Source organism: Hyperolius riggenbachi, chromosome 2, assembly GCF_040937935.1.
Source record: "Hyperolius riggenbachi isolate aHypRig1 chromosome 2, aHypRig1.pri, whole genome shotgun sequence".
Classification (NCBI taxonomy): Eukaryota; Metazoa; Chordata; class Amphibia; order Anura; family Hyperoliidae; genus Hyperolius; species Hyperolius riggenbachi.
In genome coordinates this window covers 507,892,958-507,899,302 of record NC_090647.1, presented here as the reverse complement: position 1 = coordinate 507,899,302, position 6,345 = coordinate 507,892,958, and positions in this window count along the sequence as shown.

Here is a 6,345-nt window from a genome sequence, read left to right as displayed (position 1 = left end):
TTCCCCTGGAGTCCCCTGGCTGCCGTAGCGTCTATATCTGATATCCAGATATCCCTGGTTGCCAGGTTCTCACTATTCCCTCTCTCAAGTAGATAGTCCCTGCACTTTCCAGAGCCACCTGCCCCTCAGGTGGCTCTCGGCCAAGCTGCCTGTATCTCCCGCCTCACGGGAGATAGCCTACAGTTACACCAAACACTTACACTTTATTAGGTGTCCAGAGGTTAGTCATACTTGTATTATTGGTGATTCTGCAGATCATCCATAATCAAGTATACATCTGTATTATTGATGATTCTGCAGATCATCAATGATCAGATTCTCTCTGTGTGCTGACACCGATCGTTACAATGTGCAAACAGACAAATGACATTTTTTCTAGAGTAAAATGAGCCATAAATTACTTTTTTCCTATGTTGTGTCACATACAGTAGGTAGTAGAAATCTGACAGAAGCGACGGTTTTGGACTAGTCCATCTCTTCATAGGGGATTCTCAGCAAGGTTTTTATTCTTTATAAAGATATTCCCTAAAAAGCATTTAAACAATGATGCTGGCCAGCTTCCCTACTCGCTACAGTTTTTTGGCAGTTGGAAAGAGCAACTGCCATTCACTAAGTGCTTTTGAAAATAAATAAATCCCTGAGAATCCCCCCATGAAGAGATGGACTAGTCCAAAACCTGTCACTTCTGTCAGATTTCTACTACCTACTGTAAGTGACAGCAACATAGGAGAAAAATTATTTATGGCTCATTTTACTCTGGAAAAAACGTACTTCTTATATGTTGCTGTTTAGAATGCTTTCACAGCAAATGAGGAACAAGAACACAGGCCTAGCTAATGCTTTCCCTACCCATCTGCAAAAAGTCTGACCCTGCTCTCACTAAGTCAGCAGCCAGCAGAGAATGAATCCAATATGGCCACCGCAACTGCTTTTTTTTATAGGGTGGGGGTGGGGGGTCCAGGAGGAGGTGCTAGCTGATATGCTGCCATGTGTCAGCTGACTGTGAGGTAAGGGGTTAAAGTTTGGCTCCATGATGATCTATAGGGGGCAGGTTGAACATGCCATTTGTTCGCCGAGAACACGAACAGCAGAAATTTGCCGGGAACTGTTCGGGCCATCTCTAAGTATCAGTGCTATAAAATGCAGTCCTTCACTATATCACTTTAAGGCCTCTTGCACACTGCAAGCAATTCCAATTCAGATTCCGCTTTTTAATCTGTTTTTACATCCGATTCAGATTCCGATTTGCAGTGTGCAGGGAGCAAACTGCAAATCTGAATCTGAATCGGATGTAAAAACTGATTAAAAAGCGGAATCTGAATCGGAATCGCTTGCAGTGTGCAAGAGGCCTAAAATCTTACTCTCCCTTCTTTTTATTTTTATTTGAAGTATGTCATTTCTCTCAAAAACACCTACATACAGCAAATCTGAGGCAATACAGATTTTTTTTTTTCCCATGCTAGTTGTAAAAAGTAAAAGTCTTTGCTAAGTCCATATTCAAAGTTCCATCTGTCATTTCCAACTTTCTATATGATGAAACATTTCCTCTGCCCTTTCATCATCAATGTTAGTCTACGGCTGATTTTGTCAAGGCATCTTCCTTCTCTAAATGACAGAAACTCAATAAATTCACTTCAATATCAGTGACAAATTTTACAAGCGAAAAAGGCGAACAAATACCATATAATGTCAATATTTAGTAATAAGAATACCTGTTGTGACTGGCATATTTAATACTTTGCTTTATGGTGCTTCCAGAGGCAAAGCAGAAGTTTTTCATCTGCTGTTCTCAAAAATGAGTCTTTGTTCAATACATATATTGTATTTGTCCAGTATTTGCCAGTATTTAAATTTCTTGGAGCTAACATGAAACAGATTATTTCTGCTTTTTTAGACGTACCCCTGAGGCTTTTTCTGTTCAGGAGGGCAAATTGCGTGCATGAAATAGAGGTGCGAGAAAAAATGGGTGCGGGGTGAAGCTGATTTAAAGTGGACCCAAACTAAAAATACAAGATTTTAGAAATAAAATCTATTTTCTAAATTATAATAATAAATAGCAGCCTTTTTTCAGCTGCATGATGCCAAACATAAAATATTTTACATTTAATGGAGGAACCCCTCCCCTTCCTTTCATATTGCCGGGACAGAAACAGGCAAACTGGTGAGTAGCAGGTATCTGGCAATGGAGGAATTGCTAATGGCTGCCCCCAGTATAACCCTAGCTATGAAAAGAGAAGGGTGAAAAGCATGCACTGAAATGCTCATAGGTTTGAAGGAGTGTTTATTTATCTTTGTATATGTCAGAGTGGTGCAACTTAATATTTTGAATTAAAAAAATGTTTGGTTTGGTTCCGCTTTAAGTCTAAACGATAAATACCAAATGAAAACAAAACAATATTTACAGTGGTAATGACAACAGTAAAACATTGGTAAATCTTACCAATATATGACCACAGCTAAAACTAACCCTACTCTCACACAGAACCCTCCCCCCTCCGATGCCTAATCCTAGAGCCCCTTTCTGACGCCTAACCCTAAAACCCCCCTTCCTGATGCCGAAATCTAAACCCCCCTTCCTGACACCTAACCTTAACCGCCTCCTCATCCCTACCCCCACTGAAAGTAGTGGAAATACAAAAAAAAAAATATATATATATATATATATACATTTCAAAAACAATACATTTTAAATACTATGAATTAAAAACTAGAAATTTTAAAAAATTAAAAATTTTGGCTGGATGGGCCTAGAGCCCACTTTTTATCGGGTTCCCAAATTTCTGCTTTTGGCGCACAATAGCCGATATTTGCATTAACGCCAATGGGGCTCCAAAATTGTACATTAGCCGCAGTGCTTCCCATCACCCACTCTTCAAATGCGACCAACGGCACAATTGGTTCTATGGAAACTCAACTGACAAGTTAAGAATGATTGATTAAAGAAAACCTGTTAGTATGGAAACTCAACTGACAAGTTAAGAATGATTGATTAAAGAAAACCTGCTAGTTATTTAGGGGGAAAATACTTACATTGGTATTGGGAGGGTCCTTTAGAGGCTTCCTCTGCCCCCCCCCCCCCCCCCCCATCTATTTGCATAAGTCGGTAATTTTCCTCACGCGGACTGACCATTTGGACTCTTGGGCACGTGGTCATTAGGGGGCCCGCCCTGGGGTGACAGCGCAGTGAAGGGGGAGCAGATGGCACAGTGTTCCCTCACTTTGGGGCTGCCCCTTCAGAATTGAGCGGTGTGACACTGGGAGGCAGCGGAAACCCTTCCTCCTATTCCAGGCGTGAGAGTGAGATCTGTGCGCGCTGCTCTGGTCTAAATCTATTTGGCTGGAACTGCTGCCAGATCAACTGTATTTTTGTGGAACCTCTGCTGCCAGATTAAGTGTATTTTGGGGAACAGTTGTCAGATTATGTGTATTTTGGGGAACAGCTGTCAGATTATGTGTATTTTGGGGAACCGCTGCAGACAGATTAAGTGTATTTTGGGGAACAGCTGTCAGATTATGTGTATTTTGGGTAACCGCGGTTTGGAACTGCTGCCAGATTGTGTATATTGGGGGAACCACTGCTTCCAGATTATGTGTATTTTTGGGGAACCACTGCTGCCAGATCACATGTATTTTTGGTAATACATGTATTTGATCCGCTACCAAATTATATTATATACTGAACAGAGGCGCCAAAAGGGTAAAAACAATATTTAAAATATTTAAAATTGCTTAGGAGGCAGTGCTGGACTTACCTCCCTCAAGCAGACACAATAAACTGTGTAGTTAGACAACAGTAGATTTATTGGTATACTCCAGGAATTTTATACAACGCGTTTCGCAGGTCTACACCCGCTTCATCAGGCAATGGAGATAGGAGTACACTGCCTCCTAAGCAATTTTAAATATTTTAAATATTGTTTTTACCCTTTTGGCGCCTCTGTTCAGTATATAATATAGCATATATCCACCCTTGGTGGAGGGGGATACCCCTTTCTTCTCACGTCTACAGAGAGCGACTTCTTAATCCTGAGTGGGGACAGGCTAATCTCCTCACCTGCTTATACAGTGGTTGCCTGGAGGTAACCCTGGTTTGTGAGTATAATTCTTACTCTCTTTCATTATACCAATTGCCTTGACTTACTACACCATATTGGGCTCTCGGTTCTTTCTCTTTATATATCTACGCTACCAAATTATGTGTATGTTGAGGGAACCAATGCTGCCTGATTACAACTATTTTGGGGGAACCACTGCCATATTATCTGTATTTTGAAGGAACCTCTGCTAAATTACGTATATTTTTGGTGAAATGTTGTCAGAGTACATGTATTTTGGGGGGAAACACTATGGCAGAGCTCAAACAGAGCTCAAACTTCCCCGGCAGACCTTTTACATCACTGCTAAGGTCATGTACATTTGGCTAAACTCATGCCCACGCCCACTTTTCTGTTGCGTGACCACACCCATTTTCAGCACCGCACTACAAGCGGCACAAGAGTTTTCATCGGTAAAAAATATGGGGCCCCATAATCTCCTATTGCTCGGGGGCCCCATGATTTGTCAGTCCGCCCTGTTAGTCGGTAATTTTGCTTTTCAGTGCGGTAATAGGTTTAGTGACTTGCTTTTGGTAAGGTGATCAGTAAAATCAGCTGTTTTCTGAAATTCTAAATGCGGCAATGCTTAGTGAATTGAGGCCATTGTGTAAAAAAGAAAAAAGTAAGAATAATCAGAAAAAAATTATCAGGAATGTTATTTTTCAGTATTTAACAGATTGTCATCTGTCTATAGCCTGACTACGGTAATAGGGAAAAGGATCCCTGTCTTCACTCGTCTAATTTCACCTGACATAACTTCTGCTACTATTCCATAGCAGTTACATATATCTGTGTCAGTAGAGTAGAGGCATACACAAGTCTGGTTGAGTGAAAGAAAAAAAAATAGGCATAGGGTCCCTGCCTAAAGCAGCAGCGCTTTTCACAGAAATAATTTTTTTATGCAAAGTAAATGATTTACTAAAACTGGAGAGTGTTGGCGAAGACTGAAGAACATAAGAAAACAAACATGCATTGAAGATTAGGAAAGTGAATGATATTAGGTGAAATTATTTTTGTAGTCTTTGGATCATAGCAACTGTAATGTGGATTACTAAAAAATCTCAAATTAGCGTTTGTGCTACTGCAGTCATTAGCATGTCCCTACAGCAAGAACTTATTTGCAATAACCTAAGACAGCCCTTTTAAAAAGTATGGACACTGAAGGAGTTTGGTTGTGGGTCGCCACCTGCTGTTCTGGCCAGGTGTTGGTTAAGTATTATTATTTAGTAATTTAGTACTGTATTTGGGTGGGGGAGAAACAGCTGCAGTGGTTTCTGTGCTTGTTTTATGGGTCTGTTCATGGCTGTGTTTATAATAAGTGTGCTACATTGACTCCAGTTTTTAGAGAGAGGATGAGGAATGGTAGCATGTGTTATAAAAAAGGGGCATAATAATGTTTGATAAAGTTATGTGTGTAATACTGCACCTTTTTCTTCTTAACATTGTTGTTATATTGTTATTGCCTGTGAAAACTCGAAAAGGTATATATGGATTACCAGTCGAAACCAGTTGGGTTGGTTGTGGACATAGAAAATCTGTAGTGTCAGTAACGGACATGCTCCCCTTATAAAGGGAACAACAGATAGAAGGGAGAGTAAAGGTGACCACACAGCATACAGTTTTTTTAAATATCTGTTCAATTCAAGAATAGCAATCAATTTTTCTGACTGATTGTAACAACACACACTGTTCAGTTGTTTCCCATTCATGAATAAAATAATTGAAAGCTCAGAAAAAAATGATTGGAACTGTACATCAAGTAATTAACAATCCATCTCAGACCTTACAATTCTTGATAAAGTTGGTCTGAAATTTCCAACATGTCCAATCTCCAAAAATCAAAAAAAAAAAGGAGACATTCAATCAGGTTTATCAATCGAAAACTATTGAAATGATCGAATTGGTGAAAAATTGGATCTTTTAATTGAATGGTGTGTGGCTACCTTAACTGTGTGCACCACTACCCCTTCCAGAAGCATCTTCATCAGGATGTGCTCTTGCAGTATGTTAGTTGTTTGCCCTCAGAGGCCAACAAGATCCAAGCCAGAAAATAAGTTAAAAAGTAGAAGATTAATTAAGAAATGATTGTATTCGCTGTTTAATTTGTTCATGTTGTTTGATCCACCATGAGCCTGCTGGTCATCCTCCTGACAGACATGACAAAAAACGGACAGCACAATATCAGTATCATGACAGTATCATGTTAGCAAAAAACATGAGCTTGGACAAACTTTAAGAGGCAATAGAGGAT